At 36.4% G+C, this 19,820-nt stretch overlaps 1 long non-coding RNA gene and 1 pseudogene across 2 annotated transcripts in view; both read left to right on the forward strand.

Moving 5' to 3' along the window:
* LOC105295290 overlaps positions 1–19,820 on the forward strand; it is a 49,199-nt gene that overhangs the window by 20,152 nt on the left and 9,227 nt on the right. Inside the window, exons 2-5 of one of the 2 annotated variants that reach the window (XR_896141.2) lie at positions 12,627–13,001; positions 15,733–15,836; positions 17,381–17,625; positions 18,466–18,557. This is a non-coding gene — a long non-coding RNA (uncharacterized LOC105295290). The remainder of the gene's footprint in view (positions 1–12,626; positions 13,002–15,732; positions 15,837–17,380; positions 17,626–18,465; positions 18,558–19,820) is intronic. The other variant, XR_002781494.1, reaches the window with a different exon arrangement.
* Positions 18,298–18,420, forward strand: LOC111742872 (annotated as a pseudogene).

Below are 19,820 nucleotides of genomic sequence, written 5' to 3' on the forward strand. Positions count from 1 at the left end.
TAATCTTCATGAATTGCAAGTATTGGGTAAATACTTATCTATTCATGTAACAAATGTCTGATGGTCTATTTCTGTATACAAAATTGGGCTAGGTATTGTAGAGAATACAACAGAGTACAATACACAACACTTGACCTTAGAAGGGATGAGATAGGATGAGGGTCTGAGTTAAAGCAGCAGAAACAGTAATGGAGATGAATGGACAAATTTTTAAATTTAAAAATTAGAATACACAGGATATAGAGACTGGTTAAATGTGGAAGTAAAAGAAAAAGAAAGACATGTAAAAAAGCCCCCACCCCTACTCCCACCCTGGACATTCTTCAGCTTGTATGTTTATATAAACTATGTTTTGGATTGAGGGAGGAAATGCAGAGAAAGGAATAGGCTTCAAATGAAAGGTAATAAGGTTGATTTGGATATTTCTAGTTTGTGGCCTAAGTAGAGGTGAACTGGAGCTCAGGAGAAAAGGACACTGGGATTCGAGTTGAGGTGATCGTTGAGAACATAGGAGTCACTGAGATCACCAGTGGAAGAAAGGAGGAAGGAAATTCAGCTTAGCCCAACATTTAAGAGAGAACAGAAGGATAAATCAGCAAAGTCGGAAAGAATAGTTAGAAATGTGGAAGCACAAACAGAGTGTAATAACATAGAAATGAAGGATAGAGAAAGGTCCAAAGGTCCAACAGCGGCAGTTGCTGTGGAAAGATTGAGTAGGATAAAGATTGAAAATAACCCCTTGGATAGGATGATTAGGTAATAATTGGTTACAGTGCATTGGTAGAGACAGTACACATTGTGGATAATAGCAATGATTTGGATAGCACCTGTAGGACTGAAACTGGAGTTTCTAGTTGCCACTCACTGTCTGATTTGCTGAGCAACATATTAATACCCTCTAAGCCTCAGTGTACTCTATAAATAGGGCTACTAATGACACCTACTTCATTGGAAACTTGGGATTTAAATAATATAATACATATAAGTTGCACGAGCTTACATTATCTGTTCCAGGCTTACATTAATATATGTAAGCCTAGCACACATTCACTCAGTGAATATTAGCTATTATTATGAATAATGATATTATCACAATTGGTTAAGGAGCAAATGGAAGATTAGGACATGGAGGTTTCTCAAGAAGTGTACAAGAGAAACATGAAGCATTTGCCTGAGTAGGAAACAGTGTCCAAGAAGGGATTTTTAAAATTCTCAAATGGATATAGGCTTGAGTATATTTTTAGGTAGAGAAGGAAAAGCCAGTAGTTGAATAAAAATTCTATTATAAGAAGTGGAAAGTTGTTTATTTAAAGAAAATTATCTCATAACAGATAAATTTCACAAAGAGAAAATATGATGAGTTCAATAAATCAGTAATAGAGAGCAATATTTGAGTTGAAACATCTATGAGTGAATCTAAGTTATGAAACCACCTACAATGTGTTGGCTGTTCTCGAGCACAGTAATTACTTCCTCTGTGGAGCATTTTCAATTTATAATGCTTTACTCCTTCTGAAATGAATGTGAATTCTGGAAAGATAGGGGTAAATGTCTGGGCAGGTTTATTTAGGTAAGACATCAATTCTAGTCATGGAAAAATTGGAAAAATGAGGGAAGAGAGAGAGAGAGAGAGAGAGAGAGAGAGAGAGAGAGAAATATGAGGCATCTCAACAAACCAGTCAGCTAATCCCCCAGGCAGATCTCATGCTGTAGGCGTTAGCTTCCGTAGGCAGGGCACATTGTTAGCCATAAATATTCAGCAAAAAAGCAGAGGCGGGGGCAACAGATGGAGCTCAATAGCCTCTTGAAAACTAGGTGGAGATCAGTGCCCTCTGCCACCCCACCATGGGCAGAGAAATGGAAGAAGGGAAAACGGAGGAGACTACAGAATACTTTCATCTCAGTTAAGTAGCCTGGTTCAAAAAATAGGTGCTTCCAACATTACGTGATAAAGAAGTGTGAGGAACCATTTTGATTGGTGGAAACCATTTTGATTGGCGGATACCATTTTCAGCTTTGCCAGAATCATCTTTATACTTGTCATACTGAAAGTTTAGAAAAACTTAACAGCTATCTCGTCACGATTTTGCCTAGAATTGGTCCTACAGATAAGTGAAGACTCTTTTAGTTCAATTCTGCAAGTAGCTTTAATTCCAGTATTTCCTCTCTCTGAAGGAGCTCTGGTGTCCTTGTCAGTGAAAAGAAAGTAATAGGGGCGATGTACCTTTCCAGACTTTTCTCTCTCACAGTGGCAGCAACAGCATACGACTCACTTCAAAGCGTTTTTGTTAAATTCTCACTTCTGGGTCACTAAAGAAAAGAACCTCTTGCACCAATTCATTGCAGATGAGTAATAATAGTTTATTATGAAATCCCTTCAGGCTATTTACATTTGAGCTCGAGAAAGCATTGACTCCGAAGGTAGGAATTTTAAGTACTTTGGAATGCTCTAGGGGAGATATGTGAAGACTCAGGACTCTAGCACTTTACCAATTATATCATATAACAACAGCCTACGCTTAGCCCTGACAATTCTTGGCAGGCTACAGGCCAAGGATACTAAGGATAATAACCATGTGACCAGAGTTCTAATCCTAAATCTTGCCTAGAAAGAAAGTCTTCATGACTCTTTGTGTAGCTCTTACATGAATTAGCTATGATAATTAACTATATCATATACTGATTTTTTCCCAATTCATTGATTAAAAATATATTCCCAACAGTTATCCCAATCTGAGAAAGAAGAGCATAGTTTATAAAAACTATATTCTGTAAAAGTAAATCCTCAGGCCAACTACAGGAAATAAAGAATTCCAATTGATGAAAAATTTAGCACACAAAAGCACTGAAAATATATTAGCCAGTAGTAACAGTTGTAGAAAAGACAGTATAATAATTGTGGGCAAATAGAATACTGTAAGAAACTACTAAATGCATGAAAACAAATGTGAGAAACAGATATATAACGTAGTACAACCATGTGTGTGTGTATGTGTGTGAGGATATACTGTGGAAGAAGGGCAGAATAAAGTTATTTAACATTGCTTTAAGGGAAAGACAATAGCGATCCCCTATCTTTATGCAGGGCAATTGCTTTCACTCACACACAAACACACACAATTTTTTCTTTTGATTCTACAGCTACCCTAAAATCTTAACTATAACACTAAAAACTCAGGCGTAGCAGAAATCCAGAGAAAAGAAGTGAGGTTTGTCTAAAAGATGGACAGTTAGAGGGAAGACTAGGAGAGGAATCAGGACAAAGTCCTCCCATTTAGCGTTATTATTGGTTTAAGCATAATGCTATGATACTCTCTATTTGTGGAAACAACATTACTCGTCACAATAACTTCTCACTTGTTCATGTACAAAACATCTTATTTCCACTAAGTATTCACCACTCCTATGTATTTAGCCCAGGATAGTCTCACATGTGTGAAATAACACAAAAGGAGGTTCTTCCTTTTGCATTGTCTTTAATGGCAAATGTTTGAAAACAATTTAAATGTCCACTAAGTAATAAATTCTGGTCCAGCTATATAATAGAACACTCTGCAGCTGTCAAATAGAATGAAGCAGTTCTCTGATGATACAAAAGTGTCTCTACGTTAGTTTCCTAGGACTGACAAAAGAAAGTGCCACAAACTATGTGACATAAACAAACAGAAGTTTATTGTACCACAGTTCTGGAGACTAGAAGTCAAAAATCAAGGTGTTGGTATGGCCATGTTTCCCTTTGAAACTTATACAAAGAATCTTTCTTTGCCTCTTCCTAGCTTCTGGTGATTTGCCCGCAAGCCTTGGCATTCCTTGACTTACAGCTGTATCACTCCAGTACTCGAATATCTGCCATGTTGTCTGTCATCATAGACATTGCATTCTCGCTATGTGCCTGTGTCTTCCTCTTCTAAGGACACCAATCACGTTGGATTAGGATTCCAACCTACTCCACTATGACCTCATCTTAACTAATTACATTTCAAAATAAGGTCACCTTCTGAGATACTGGGGGTTAGGACTTCAACATGAGGAGGGCCATGATTCAATCTATAATAATCTCCAAGACAAATTAGGTGAAAAAAGCAAGGAGCAGAGCAGAGTATATATCATTATATTTCTGTATAAAAGAAATATGCACTACATATTACATGTATGTTTATAAATGCATTAGAATAGCTCCATAAGGATTCATAGAATACTAGTGGCTTCTAAGCAGAACTACATAGCCAGTAGAAAGTGTATAGAAAAATCATACTTTTTAGTTATTGCTTTTTTTGTGCTTTTAAAATTCTGTGTTAACTTTTTAAAATCCCCTTCCACAACTATTCTTCAGTTACCTTGAATCTATTTAACATTTAATTCCCTCAAATATTAGGAGAAGGTATTCAGATCTTTTCTTCTGAGATGCTCTGACAAGATTAATCCGAGAGAGAATTCACTCAGTTAAACGCCAGTCCAAAATATTAAGTAGAGAGAGAGAAATCAGAACAAGGATGAGAGACTGGGCTCGAGAATTATGCAATCAGAATTTGAGGCAAAATAGATACATACGGTAGAAAGAAAGTTTAGAGTCTCCAATAGGATTATCATGGATGTGAGAACAGAATGGAGGTCATGGCCAGGAGTGGCCAGGCAAGTCTCACAGTTATGGTTAAAACTGTAGTGTTTCCCAAACCTGCCAGTCTTATGAATCATCTTTTCTGCATGCAGATACCGAGCACGCCCCATCATCTCGCCCCTGGAGAGTCTGGTTCAGTCAGTTTAAGGCTCTGGCCATAAAACGTGAATGTTTAATACCTGTAGAAATTTTGGAAAACACTAAAGAGCAGAGAGAGAGAAGAGAGCACTTAATGGCTAGTCTTAGTGTTATCTCTTTTTCATCTTGACCTGCTTAAAATTAACCCTGATCTTAAGGTGTAAGCAAGATATTCAGTTCAGGACTACTTGAACGGCCTATCCTGTGACATACCATGCCACTGTTATCTTTTATTCATTTCTGCTTTTCTCCAACAACTCTAATATTAAAAGTTTTCTCATGCAGGATTTTCTTTCACCCGCATCATTTAGATCCTGTGGGAAGACAGTTGGCCTAATATTCGAGAGGATTTCAAGACAGAGTAGTCCCAAGAGATCAAGATCTAGGGTGGAGATGGTAATGAGAGAAATAAAACTACTCCTCGGGATAAAAACCAGGTCTTTTACAGGTATAGAATTAGGAAATATGCTGTTGATAAAAAATGTTCAAAACTATATTTTTATGCAATTCGCTTTGTAAGGAATGAATGGCCATGCTGTCTAAACAGGATTGGTAGTAAAATAAATCTGAGAGATACTAGTAATTATTCTCTTCTTAAAGATTCACAATGCATATTATAATAGTTAAGGCTCTAAGAGGTCTTTGAAGTAAAGAAATTTTATTTAACTTTGTTGAATTTAGAGTTTATAAAACATAATTGACTACAGATCATTTTCTTAGATTGTACTTATTAAAATACTCTTGCAAATCTGAAATTCCAAGGAGCACAGTTTAAGAAACATTACTGTAAATCCTTTTATATCTTATTTGCCAAGAGTTTGGAGAGCAGTTTGGGAAAGGAAATGTGTTTGTAGAGATGAAGTCAGCTGAGTGGATGAGGTAGGACTATTTATGGGAGCATTTACTTAGTTAGCAAATATTTATTGAATATCATCTAGAAGAATAGACTAGACAAAGTATTTTTTTAAAAACATAGTAACATAGGGATTATTTTACACACTTCTTCATTAACATGCATTATTTTGTAATTTTATTTTTTAAAATTATAGACATTTTCTGGTATATTCTCCATCACAGAATATTCACGGTTTGATTAATATGAGAGCACACCAGCATTTTTGGCAAACGAATGTTGATTTATTGGCTCAAAAAATACCAGATTATGAGAACATTGAGGTATTTATTTTTCAAATATGCAATACAACAGATGTTTAATTTTACGATGAATTAATTTCAATGGCAATAAAATTTAGTAGAGTTAATGACAAACATAAAAATATCTAAGGATAGAATGAGGCTTCCAATTAAACATGGCAAATCAAGCCTGGTTGTTTTATTTCTACAGTTTCCTAAAACCCCACATAAATTGCAGCAAAAGAATATAAAAGAAATAAATCCACTACAACGAAGAGAACAGTGGGTAATAACAGTAGCTAAGAGAAATCTACAAGATTTTAGAAGACAGAAAGTAGATGAATGAGTGGTAAAAACACAGCTCAGCAGAGAAAGCTGAAGCCTAATTGCCTGCAGTGAGAGATACAGCAATAAGATGTGAACCAGTTGAACTGTAAATGCCATAAAAGTTCAGAGTTTGAAGATACTGGTTATCCCTGAAGACCAAGGTGCGTATTGGGGCTAACAAGCAGAGAATTAAGTGAAAGACTAGAAGCAGCAGTTAGACCTTTCAAATGCCCTCTTCAGCCAGTAAAGTCAGGTACAGCCCTCCAGCACCTGGGAGAAGTAGGATGAAGAGCCAAGTTTACCATGAAGCTAATGTAGCCTAGGCCTCAGGCTCCCCACTTGCAGAGGTTCCTTCCAAGGCCTTGTATTTAATTTGCTTTATAATTTTATATATTTTGTCTGAAAGAGAGCCCCCCCCCCCAAATTAAATAAGCTTTAGGCCCTGCCCTAGAGGGTATAGAGGTTGGACCAGGAGACACCATACTAAAAATAAGAGGATTATGAGAGAATCTGCATGGAAAACCCCTGCCCCAGCTAAGCTCTCAAAACACTAGTAGCCAGGATTATACTCTCAGTAGCCAGGCTTATACTCTCAGACAAGAGACTAGAAAAAACTAACCAGCTTAAAATCAAAGATCTACAGAAACTGACATCTGCAAGGGCCCATCTTCCTCTTCAGGGGATTTCTGCTCCAACTCAACCTCCCTACAGCAAAGCTCACCAATTGACAACTGTTAGAGCATAAAAGCCTCGCTTTTAAATATAGACAGCTAAGAATCGCCAGATAAGAATGACCAGAGAAAAGCCTCTAACATAATGGATAGAAAAAAAGGAAAGGAAAACTTCAACAACAAAAAACAAACCTGACAAATATCCTTAGAAAGAAAGAATAAAATACGGCATCCATTTTATATATACACACATCCATATATCTACATATACATACACAAATACACACATTCAAAAAATAAGACAAAAACACTGGATATTTAAAATATAGCAGATGGATTAAAATATAACATTGAGGAAATTTTACTAATAACAAGGATTTCAGAATTAAAGTATGAAAAAAATGAAGGAGAGGAAATTATCAAATAAATAACACAAGCAGATGTCTCAGCTATGAAAATCAGAGTTTCCAAATTGAAAGAGTCTACTAAATGTCTAGTACAATAATAAATAAATAAATAGATAAATAAATAAATAAATACATACATATATACATACATACATACATACATAAAAGTAATAGCCAGTGTTTCAAGTTACGTGCCCAGCACTGTTCTAAACATTTTAAAGTGTTACTACTATCCTTCCCAAGACCCTGAGATGTGGGTACTCCTTTTACAGGCAACAGAGGCACAGAGAAGTTCAGTAAAGTGCCCAAAGTTATAGAGCTAGTTAAGTAGATAGACCCAGCAGTCCAGCTCTAGAATCTGTATAGAATAAAAACATTTTTCATCATGCAAATTTGTAAAACTTTCCTTTCTATTCACTTTTCCTCAAGAAGCTACTAGAGGACTAAATAGAAAGAGGAAGATGTACACAGGAAAGGAGTTCCACCAAGGACAGAGTCAGTGGGAAATCGTAGGAAGACGATAAAGGGAGGCCCCAGGGTGACAGCTGTGCTTCAGGCCTGAAAAGCCACCAGACAAGGCTGAAGCCAGAGGTCAGAGGTCTCTGTGAAGAATGATGAAAGAAGAAGAAGAGGAGGAAGAGGAAGAAAAACAGAGGTTAGTTGTAGCATTTGATCATACTACAGAGAGAAGTTTTATAGTCCTGTAAAGGAATGAATTAGTTTTCAGTACATGGAAGACTAAACAAATGCAAAAACAAAGCAATTTCAGATTCAGAGAAAATAAAGTTTACAGTAAATAAAAGGTGATCATGGTACAAGTTATGCCTCAGTGTTGAGTAATATTTATCTAGCTACAGCAATGAAAACATCAAAAATTTTATTATAATAATATTGGGTGAATGGAGGAAGGGACATGTATTCCTTTCTCTTGTACTTCTTTGTGTTTTTTTTCACATCATTGGTCACTTTCTGAAATTATTCAATTATTTAGCTACTTGTCTATTTATTACCTTTTCACATCAGTGTAAATTTGTAAGTATGGGAACTTTGTCTTATCTACTGGTATATCCCTAGTTATTTGTAGGAAGGAGGCAGGGAGTGAATAATTGGGATAAATCTCCATCCTTTAGAGTAGAAAATCAATAAGCAATGTCCAATATTGAAAAATCTACAAGTAATAGTATAAGCATGTCATTCCAAGTAATACCAGTATAAACCAGTAAAATAGTTGCGAGTGATTTCTTCTAGGAGTGTAAATTGGGAATGTGAAGGGATAAAGTAGTAGAAAGTTTTGTTTCATTATAAGCCTTGTAATATTTTGTGATTTTTTAAATTATTTACATATATTACTTTGATAAACAATCATTAAACCTTGAAAGGAGAAAAATATAAGTGGATAAAATTGTGTAAATGAAGCTTCACTTTACATTTAAAGCATTCTACAGTAGTGTTTTAGCATTACTAATTTCACAAAAACATGTAGAATGAATTAGATGAGATAAGAGATTAAAGAAAATCAGAAAGAAGACTTTGAGATGATTAAGGTGATAAGTGATGAGATACTGCATTACATTTGTATCCCTGAAATTGGAGTAGTGACATATCAGAATATATTTTAGAAGTTAAAAAAATATTTAAAAAGATAGCTTGAAACAACCACATATTCCATAGCCATAATTCATAGTCATTCTCAAGTAATTTTTCAAGTCTTTAGAAATAGTGCAATTCTGTAACTTAAACACTATATTAAGATAAATCAAAGATTACTTTTATTTATAGCAATATTCCTTTCAGGGCATTTTTCTAGTTCTAGTGTCCATGATGAGCAGAGTAACTTTCAAAGCATGAGATCGAATTACAGTATTTATATCGTATTGTTATCTACAGCTCCACAGCTTCAGAACTCATGAACTTTCAGAAGTCCACACCCTCTTATTTTAGAAATCATCTGCCATATTGCTGATAAAGACCTCAAGTTATTTCTCAGCTCTTTGAAATACCAAAACACCTTGTTTTTCCTGCCCTGTAGCATTTATCTTATTTTGCCTTGTGTAATTTTGAATTGTTTTCATCCTGTTGTGAGTTGATAAGGCTGTTTGGACCAGGATTTTTGCCAGATACATGTAGGCGCTCAATAAAGAGTTTTTTTAATTAAATTGAGTATTTATATTTTTATGTGCCTAGAGAGATTTAATCATTTAGTCTCTTCAAGAGAAGAGGCATTCAGTTACCTCTCTGAATAAGGAATTAAATCAGATCAATTGTTCTTAACCTAGCTGCACATTTAGAAATACCTTAGGGAACTTCACAAAAATTCTGATGCCCAACTCAATAAAATATCTGGTTCATTTTTTTAAAATTCCTATGTTGATTCTAATAGAGATTGAGAACTGCTGAATTAAGTTATCTATAGCTTTAATTTTCAAACCTGGTGAGGTATCAGAATCACCTAAGAAGCTTCCTAAAAAGACATCTCTTCTAGCTCCAAACTATGGTTATGGCTAAGTGGTACTCTGACCACCGCTATTGTTTTTTCTCACTCAGTAAATTAGATTTGACAGGTTACAGAGGCAAATAGGTGGTCCACTTAGAGACCATCTTAAGTTTGAACTTGTGTACAAGGAATTGATGAACTAGCAGGGAGAGTGTCGCTATCATTTTTCTCTACTCATGTTCCTCTTCTTTGCAGCATGCCTCTCTCCTCTTTCTACTTGGCTTAATTCTTGCCTGGAACGGAGATTTGGGGCTTGGAGAAAGTCAGCACCTACAAACTGGTTCCAAAACCCTGGGGAAGCACATTGAATCACATTACTAAAATGCTGCATGTAATTTTGGGCTGGCAAAAGACTGTGTCACTCTTCTACTGGAAATAAGTATTATTTAATGGTGAATACTGTCACCATTTCCTCCCTAAACCATATGTCATAATATTCTTCATACTATTTACACTATAAAAAAACATATGTCACTAAATAATAATACTTATTTAATCATTTTACAACTATAAGTGCATAGAAGCTTCATGACGATCTGTCATCTAGGTTGAAATATCCTAATTTTGCACATAAGCAAACTGAAGTTAAAACTTGTAGCAGCCAAGCCAGGTCTTCTGTTACCTGGTTCCAATACCAGTGGTCTTTCTATTGCAATATGTTCACTATCTCTTTTGTGGAGAGAACTTGTTCGTTTAAAAATGTCAGATTTCAAGTTCTGAATGTGTAGTTTACTTTCTGATTCTCTTCGAAGAAGAAAATGTCTGCGGTGATGGATATTCCATGCAATCAGGTCAGTATAATTTATATAATAATTTTATATGTTACTTATGTTTGTAGTTTTTCTACATGTAAATCACTGGCCATGTTTAAAAACTGTACTTTTCCTATAAAACTGTTAGCAGTATAACTTCGAAATAGATTTTTATCTTGTAAAAATGGAGAAGAGTTTGACATGAGAGTGTCAAGGGACTGTTTTTCATGTTTGTGTAGTAAGTACTTAATACCTAGTCCTTGAAAATAATAACAACCACTGTGTTAATGTTCGTGGTACATTCACCTTGCTCATCATGTATGCAACAAGACCTAATTTGACCTTGCTGTGCAGAAAAAAAGACTGTATGTGGAAAAGCCAAAAGGAGACTGGAGTGGTTATATAGAGGGGTCTAATTACAGGTATTTAAAACATAAAATCATTGTTTAGAATCCCTTCACAGAGAAAAGCTTATCTTCTGCCAGCTGTATTTTTCTGTGCTCTTTTCTGCTTTTGTGGAAATGAACTCCTTTGTTACCCTTCCAAAATGCTTAAATAGCTGGAGCTATATTTTGAGAAACAGTGTCGGGCTCTAGAAAAGGTTAAAAAGTCCAAAAGAACTTTTCTAATTAATCTTCTTAATTTTACTTCATTTTAGAATGTAAATTGGTAGAAAGAGTTGAGACCTTATTTCTAACCCTGATTCTGCCGCAAACGTGTTACAAACCCTTGACCATGCCACCTACTTTCTCCAAGCCTATATTTCCTCATCTGTGAAATAAAAGCGTTAGACCAGAATGATCTTCTTTCCTAGTCTGAATATTCCGTAATGCTACATTTCTGTAATTCTTAAATTTAATCTTCATTCTACACTGAACATATCCAAAATCTAAAATTTTATATAGATCCTTTCTTGAGAAATTATTTTGCTGCCACTAACACTGTTTTTTAAATGTGGTCCTCAAACTTCCTTAAAACAGAATCACTTAGAATGCTTATTTAAAATGCAGATACTTGGGCCTTGATCTTATCCTACTAAACTGAAATCTTTGGGACGGAATCTGACACACAGCAGGATGACTTTGGTTAACAACACTGTATTGTATACTCGAAAGTTGCTATGAGAGTAGATCTTATAAGTTCTCTCTCTCACACACACACATACACACACACATATACACACACGAAAGAATTGTGAGGTGATAGATATGTTAACTATCTTATTGTGGTAATCATTTCATAATATACACATATATCAAATCATCACATTGTACACCTTCAGCTTACACAATGTTATATGTCAATTATCTCAATAAAGCTGGGGAAAGAAAAAAAAAATTTCTAAAAAAATCTTTAGAATGGGACGGGGGATTCAAGAGTATTTGTCTCTAATGAGCTCCATGGTGATCCCTATTTCTTTACAGTTTGAAAACAACTGAGAATCCAGAAATAAATCGTGGAAGAGAGAAGGGAAGAGTGACAGTAGAATAATGATAATTGCTACCTAGATTTGGGTGAGGAAGAAATAGTTGCAGAGGAAAGAAGAGAGCAATCTGGATGGAGAGCGTGTTCCTGGAGAATGCATTTCTTTGTTAACATTGCTCACGTTGGTTTCGTGTTTGAACAGACTGAAATCAAACACTGACTATGGGAACTGGTGTGTAAAAATGCTCCACAGTCATAGCATCAACTGATACAGTGGGTTTCTAGCTTTTTTTCTGAAATATTCAGAACCAGACAAGTATGTCATCATTATTTTATGAATGAGGAAATGGCCTTCCTCAAGAAGCAGAGAGAAAACTGAGGTAAATGGTAACTACTTAGGATTTCTGAAGATTTTTTAGAGTGAAGATAAACCCTTTGGTGAATTGAAGTGTATTTTTTTCATGCTGAGGATTTTGCTCACATTTCATTTATCCTGTTTTGAGGACTGTTATTCTAGAGTGTTTAGGCTATATCATTCATTTATGAGAATCCATGGAAAAGCAAATATTTGATCAGTGTGATTTCATGCCATGATTTTATTCTTTTATAATGATCGCCTCTGTAGGTTCTGTGACAATGTTGCCTTTTTTTTTTTTTTAGCACAAACACACATACATACAAAATGGAGAAGAGGAAATGCCACTATTCAGTGTCTTAACTTCAGATATGTTTGAGATCAAGCCGCAGAGAACCCAATACATCTCTTCAGAAGCCAAACGTGCTGTGTGTGAGCACACCGAAGTGCCCAAGGCATTTGGCGAAGTTCAGATCTCCACTCATTTTAATGGAGAGCTGATCGGGGAAGGAGATGCTCTGGCTTGGAAGGCTCTTTCAAGAATGACAGACATGTGAGCGCACCCTGGCATTGCATAGAAGGCCCTGCAACCTAAAAAGGGTTTCAATGAAGAGCTGTGGCCACTTAATACAACTCTTCTGGCTTTAACCTTGGTTGAAGAGTGAATTTCTAAAATTATGGTAAGCAGGTTCCTGTGGTGATCCAGCTCCCACTCAAGCATAGTCTTATTGGAGAGGTGAATAGAAGTAAAGGGGAAAGGTGAACACAAGATTTCATTTCCTTGCTCCATGGTATCCTAAACAAATGAACCACTTTCTTGTCTATTCATCCTTTTTCTACACTTTATTTTCTTCGCAATATATATACTTATTTTGTTTATTGCCTATATCCACTTCACTAAAACCTATACTCCAGGAAGGCATGAATTTCTGTCCACATTGTTCACAGCTGTTGCCCCAATACCTAGAAGAATTTCTGGCATTTAGTAGGTTCTCACTAAATACTTGTTGAAAGAATGAATAAATCCCTATTAGATTATTTCCTTTCCACATTCAGTGATAAAGAATCAGTATATTTTATGCAGTTTTAGAATTGCATCAGCAAAGATGACAATAAAATATTTAGGGAGATGGACCAAGGTTGAATGTTTATGTGCTGGGTGCTTCTGGCTTTAAGATTGGGCAACTTATTCATTGAGAATTTCTGTTCTGGAATTGAACTATCTTGGTTTGAATTCTGACCCTGCTACTTACTAGCTATGAAATCTCTAACAAATTAATTAATTTATCTCTGCCTCAATTTCCTCCTCTGTGGAATGGGATAATAGTAGGAAGGTACCTCTGCGTATCAAATGTATCTCAAGTGTTTGAAATGTGGTCCTGCACATAGTACAAAAGAATAACATTTATTGTGGTTGCTTTCCTGTTAATGTTAGTGAGTTATTTTGTCCATCAGTGGTGCTTTCAATAGTCTGTGAACATAGTTACATTTACGTTCTTGACTTAAATCTGAATTTCTTGGAATATGTAGCTACATGACCTTTATGAGAATCAGAAGATACAGTTGTGTACAGGAAAATAAAAGGAATCCACTTTTTGGACAATGAAACCCAGATGACAACAATAACGATGAAATAATAACTATTATTTGTTTAATATTTTATTGTAAATCTATCTATCTACCTTTCTAACTATCTACCCACCCATCTATTTACCTGTCTGCCTATCTATCATCTTTCTCTCTCTCTCTCATCTATCCATCTGTCTGTCTGTCTGTCTGTCTGTCTATCTATCTATTCATCCATCCATCTATCCATCTATCTATCTATCTATCTATCTATCTATCTATCTATCTATCTATCTATCTATCCATCTGTCCATCCTACTGTAATTGTATGGCCTTATCTATTAAGAAGTTATTTAATTTGAAACACACATATAGCAATAACTTTGTGCCAGGTACCATTTTAATCACTTAGAGAAAATTTCCCATTTGTCAGTGTAAACACCAACGTGTTAATTTGCTACTTTGAATTTTTTTTTTTTACTTTCAAACTCAGAAACATACTTTCATAGATAGTTAATGTTTTTGCTCTTGTTTGTTCTAACTGGTTCATATAAGTATCACATGATCATATTCCTGCCTTCTGAATTTAACAATGAAAGTCCATTATAATGGGCTTCGGTATTAATTAAATAATAGTATTCAAATGCAATCCAACTTCTGCAGCCAAGATATCATGAAGCTCTCCAACCTTCTGGGGCTATGTCATTTTATAGCCCTCAAAATGAATGAAGTCCTGTCTTTGCTCCCCAATATCTTTGAGGATTTTTCAAGGATTCACAATTCTTAGGGTTCCTAGCTGCCCGCGTCTCCACTTTCACTTTCTCCTAACATCCATCTCAGTGTGAACAGAGCTGCCCTTCTCTCGCAGAGCTCCACCTGGGAACTCTGCCTCTCCTCTTTCATGCTCCTGAGAGCACTATTTTCACAAAGCTGTTACCTGTAGCAGACTTTGATTTGCTGTTTTGAGGGAGGGATGGCGTGGTGAGAGAAGATGGAGTGAAAGGTACACAATAACAGTAATTTCAACAGAGAACACAAAATACCCTGAAAAAATTTCAGACATCACTATTACTGGCATTTATGGGCCATTTCTTGCTACTGAGAATTTCTCACTGCTTGTCTTGAGCCATATTTTGAGGTTTCTCTCTTCTATGACCCTCATTGCTTTCCCTTTCCCAGATTCTCAGGCCCTTTACTCATTTACTCACTCCTCTTTCAAGGTTTCTCCCAGAAATACAAATGTGTTCTTACTTTTCTCTCTCTCCCTTTCTCTCCCTCCCTCCTTCTCTCTCAGGCAATGACAAGGGGGCCTTCTTTAATCAAGATAACAGTCTCATTGTGATATTTTCCTGAAAAGAGTCATTACCCCAGGACTGAATTATGAATTCCTCATGATAGGTCCAGAAATTCTATGTAGAAGGGGCTTTGTAAATTTAATCTAACTGAAAGGGAATTGAGAAAACTTGCCTTGAAATTGTGTTTGCATAGCAAACAAACAATTTTTAACTTACCTGTACATCAGCCAAAGTCCTGACAGAAATCAATATTCCACTCAAAGAGATTTAACTGAAGAGAATTTAATTACAGGACTGTTTTCAGAAGTGTGGACAGGTTAGAGAAACCAACAAGGAACAACACTGGGGCACCTAGGGACCAGTGACAGTGGGAAGCCATTGCACTCCTAAGCCTGAAGGAGGGAGGGAGAGAAATAGTGTCTTTGAGCCTGGTGACAGCTGGAGCTGTGGAAGCACCTGTAAGAGCTGTTATTTTAGGTGTTACGGGCACCAAAGCAGGGAGGGAGAAGAGGAAGAAGTACCCTGATCTCTCATTTCTCTTGCCTTCCAGGTTCTTGCAGGTGCTCCCCATGGCCAAACTCAACCAGATGCCAGAGGGCAGGGGAGCCCTGATGAAGTAGTCTGCAGGGATTCCCTACCCCTGGCCCAGAACAGGTGAGGGTGGGGGTGGGTGAAAGAGAATAATCAGAACATATTGTATATTTATTTGGGGGTAGCTATGAAAACAGAAATGAAGAAGATCAAGGACAGCTCAACCACTGCTGGCCACTTCCTAGAAGACAGAAGCAATTGCAGTCAAATTTTATTTCACAAAGAAACTTTCCTCTCCTAATATGCCGTAATGCTGTTAAGAAGACAGAGGTTAGGCCTCACTTTCTTCCCTATTTCTGAGAAAAGGTCTGAGTTACAGGCAGAGCAAGGAGCAAGGGAAGTATTCAAACAGTGTTCACCCTGGCCTTATCACTAAGGCTGTCACCTCTTTTGCACCATAGGTTAGCTCAAAACACTCTGTATTATATAAAAATTAGAAAATCAACTTTTGACACATAAAACTAACCAGCAACAACCAATCCAGAAGTCAAACACAATTGAGAAGGTGCACTTTAGAACTTTTAATTCTTTTTTATTACATCTAAACTCAAGTTCTCAACTAACCTTGAGAAGAATTTACATAACTGTTTGAAATCAGTGAGATAAAAACAGATTACCAAAATGTGGAGAAAGGATGCAGGATTGAGTCTTTCCTCAGGGCTGAGTACTAATTTGAGGAGATGTCTCTGTTTCTTTTTATAGAATAGACTCTACAAGGTAAGCCTGCTGCTCTGCATTCTTTCATCTGGTTGTGTCTGCAGTTGCCAGAGGAGTGAAGGAAGAATTTTTAGAATGAATTTTGGTTCAACCCTATTCCCTAGATGGGTCAATGACAACCTCAACTTTGAGGAGCAATCATAGCATAAAGATATGGCTCTGACCTGCATACAGCTGGGATATATGTACTATGGTGTCAAAGAGAGAATATCATGACATTTTTTAAGAGGAAAATATTTTCCTCTGTAAAGTTAACTCTGGTATGACTTGAGGAATAAAAAAGAGAAGTATCCTTGAACATATTGCTCAAGATCCTTCACATTTTTGGTGTCCAGGATAGCCTGTAGAAGAGGTGCTAAAATAACTGACTGAATAATCATTTAATTAGACCCTAAAATCCACTAAGGGCTGAGCTGAGTGCTTTACATGAATTACCTCAAAAAATCTGGGAGATGCATGTAAAATATCCCTATTTTATAGGGGGAAAAAAAAACAGGTTGGAATAAATTATTGGTTTGCTCAAAGACACATAACTCGTACATGGAAAAGCTGATATTAAAACCCAATTCTGTCTGTGTTCAAAGACTTTGCTCCTAACAACCACACCACACTGAATGAATGTGCCAGGGAGTTTGGAAGGAGGGTAGTGAGATGGTATATCAGATGGATGGTTAAAATTGTTTCCAGAACCATGAATCCATATGCAGGGATGAATTTAATTAATCAGAACTCATGGCTGGAAGTGATAGAAACCCAATTTAAGCTAGCTGAAGCTAGAAAAAAATTAATTTATTGGCTTATTTAACCTAAAAGTTAAAGGGTTGGTAGCTTCTAGCATAGAACCAGTTTCATCTATTAATTTTGCTTTTTTTTTTTGCTTTAATTTGTAGGCTGGCTGTGTTTACTTTGGAGAAGATGAGTCCTGACGGCACCAGACTTATATAGTTTTTATTGTTCATGACTTCAAATGAGTAAAAAATCCCTACGTCTGATCATCCATAATAATCCTTGAAAAACATTGGCTCTGCTTTGATTGCATGCTCATCCTTGGACTGATCGCTGTGTTTGAGGGGGAATGCAATGCTGCTATTGACCAGCCTGAGTCATAGGCTCACTTTCAGCGGGATAGGCAAGGGTATGTGGTTGACAGCCTCAACTGTTAAGAAACAGTTCCCAAAAGAGAAGGAAGCTGGACAGATTTAAAAAGAAAAAAAGGTCGGAAAATAAAAACGGGTACAAAAATTACTAACTTACTAACTAAATGAACAAACAGGGCAGTCTCTAGTTATCGGTAGCTAAATGGAGGATGTGAGACAAGCATATGAGAAAACATTGCTTGCTACCCCATTGAGTAAGAGATACAATGTGTTAAAAATAGCTCCCTTGAGAAGAGCACACTGCTTGAACAAAGATAAAGAGATAGCTTCCTTATTCTTAAAATATAAACCAATACTACTAGAATAATGATAACTTCCATCCATGAAGCATTTCTTTTTCTTAGCAAGGATATCGGTAATTTCCATAGACATCAACTCACTCATTACTCTGAAAACAAACAAAAAAATAGTTTAGGAGTAAGAGCCATTACTATTATTTAAAGGCGGGGGGAGAGAGAGAGAGAGAGAAAGAGAGAGAGAGGAATGGAGGGAGGGAGGGGGAGGAGGAGAGAGAGAATATGAATATGAATATGAATATGAATATGAATGAGAATGAGAGAGTGAGAATGGCAATGTTGTATAAAGTTAATACCTAGTAGACTGAATAGGCAATCTTTAATTATGAAACTCTCCTGACAGAATAGTGTCTGGTCTATGGCCATGCCACCCTGAACACGCCCGATCTCGTCTGTTCTCAGAAGCTAAGCAGGGTTGGGCCTGGTTAGTACTTGGATGGGAGACCAACCACCTAGGAATACCGGGTGCTGTAGGTTTAAAAAAAAATAGCATCTGAAGGCCTACTTCTGGATTCTCTCAAGCTCAACATCCTTCTCAAGGTGCTTTTCCAGAAGATCTGAGATCTCAGCTTTTGCCCTTTGGATTCTTCTCTCCAGCCTCCTTCCTCTGACTGGTGAGTACTCAAGGAGTCTTGACTAAGAACCTGACGTTAATACTGTAGATTAACTAGCCCACGGAGTCTTTTCCTTTCTCCATTCTCCTCTCTTCCTTCCTCCAGCCACCCAAGAAACTAAATTTTTGGACTGCTCAACTGGCATCTCTTTGGTGCTTTCCTCTGTTAACAGAACTCTTCTTATTTTGTCCTCCTATTTGTTTATATGTGCATCTTTGTCCATTTCCTCCCGGCCCTCCATCGTTGACAAGATGAAAGTTCATGTTAATTCATTTTTTTGTATTGACAGCAGTTTTTATACTGCCTGACATATAGTAGGTACTCAAGAAATATTGGTTAAGTGAATGAGAATTTGACCATTATTTGTAAAATAATGAGTCTCTGTTTTGTTAGGAAATAGAATAGAATTCAGGGAAATTTTTGCAGAACTCAAAGAACTATGGACATTCTAACTTAATTAAATAGCTAAATATGTAATTATATACTAAACTGAGTCTCATACTAGATTTTATTATGAAAAAGTAGTAACAGTATCAAAGAGTTAAGGAAAGCAGTAAGATGAATACCTTTAGATGAGCATTGGCATCCAACAGACCTGGGTTCTATTACTGGCTATTCTGATTGTTATTACTGCATCATGAATTACCCCAACACTAACATAGCAACCAGGTAGTTGTCTCTTGGAGTCTCTCATACATTTGCAGTCAGACATGGGTTGCAGGGGTCTGAAACCTCAGCTGTGCTGGAAACATGGCTGACAGTTCATGCTGGACTGATGACCAGAGGGCTTATATATGGCTTCTTTAGCATGGAGGTCTGAGGATGGTCAGATTTCTTAGATGCTGGTTAGCTTCTACCGAAATAAACATCGCAAAAAGCCAGGTGGAAGCAGCATCACCTTTTCTGACTTAGCCTCAGAAGTCACTCCATGGGAGCATAATTTTAGAAGAACTACATTCTAACTATTTTTATAGGATACAGTCATTCTAAGTTCCAATCAACTGACTCGAATGTGAATTTTTGGAACCCAACCTGTTTGTTTGTAACTGCAAAGTAGTCTCCCTATGTGTGCATGTATACCTATTATGATAGTATATACATCCTTGCTATTCTGTCAAAGAGATAAAAGAAAGAAAAAAAGTTAATCAGAAAAAAGTCTATTAGTCATTAAATGACATAACTTTGCATTATGCTAAAAAAAAAAATACCAGGAGAGAGATTAATGGTTAATTTTTATTTAACACAGAAGCAAGAACTTTAAAG

This window comes from Pteropus vampyrus, unplaced genomic scaffold, assembly GCF_000151845.1.
Source record: "Pteropus vampyrus isolate Shadow unplaced genomic scaffold, Pvam_2.0 Scaffold102, whole genome shotgun sequence".
Classification (NCBI taxonomy): domain Eukaryota; kingdom Metazoa; phylum Chordata; class Mammalia; order Chiroptera; family Pteropodidae; genus Pteropus; species Pteropus vampyrus.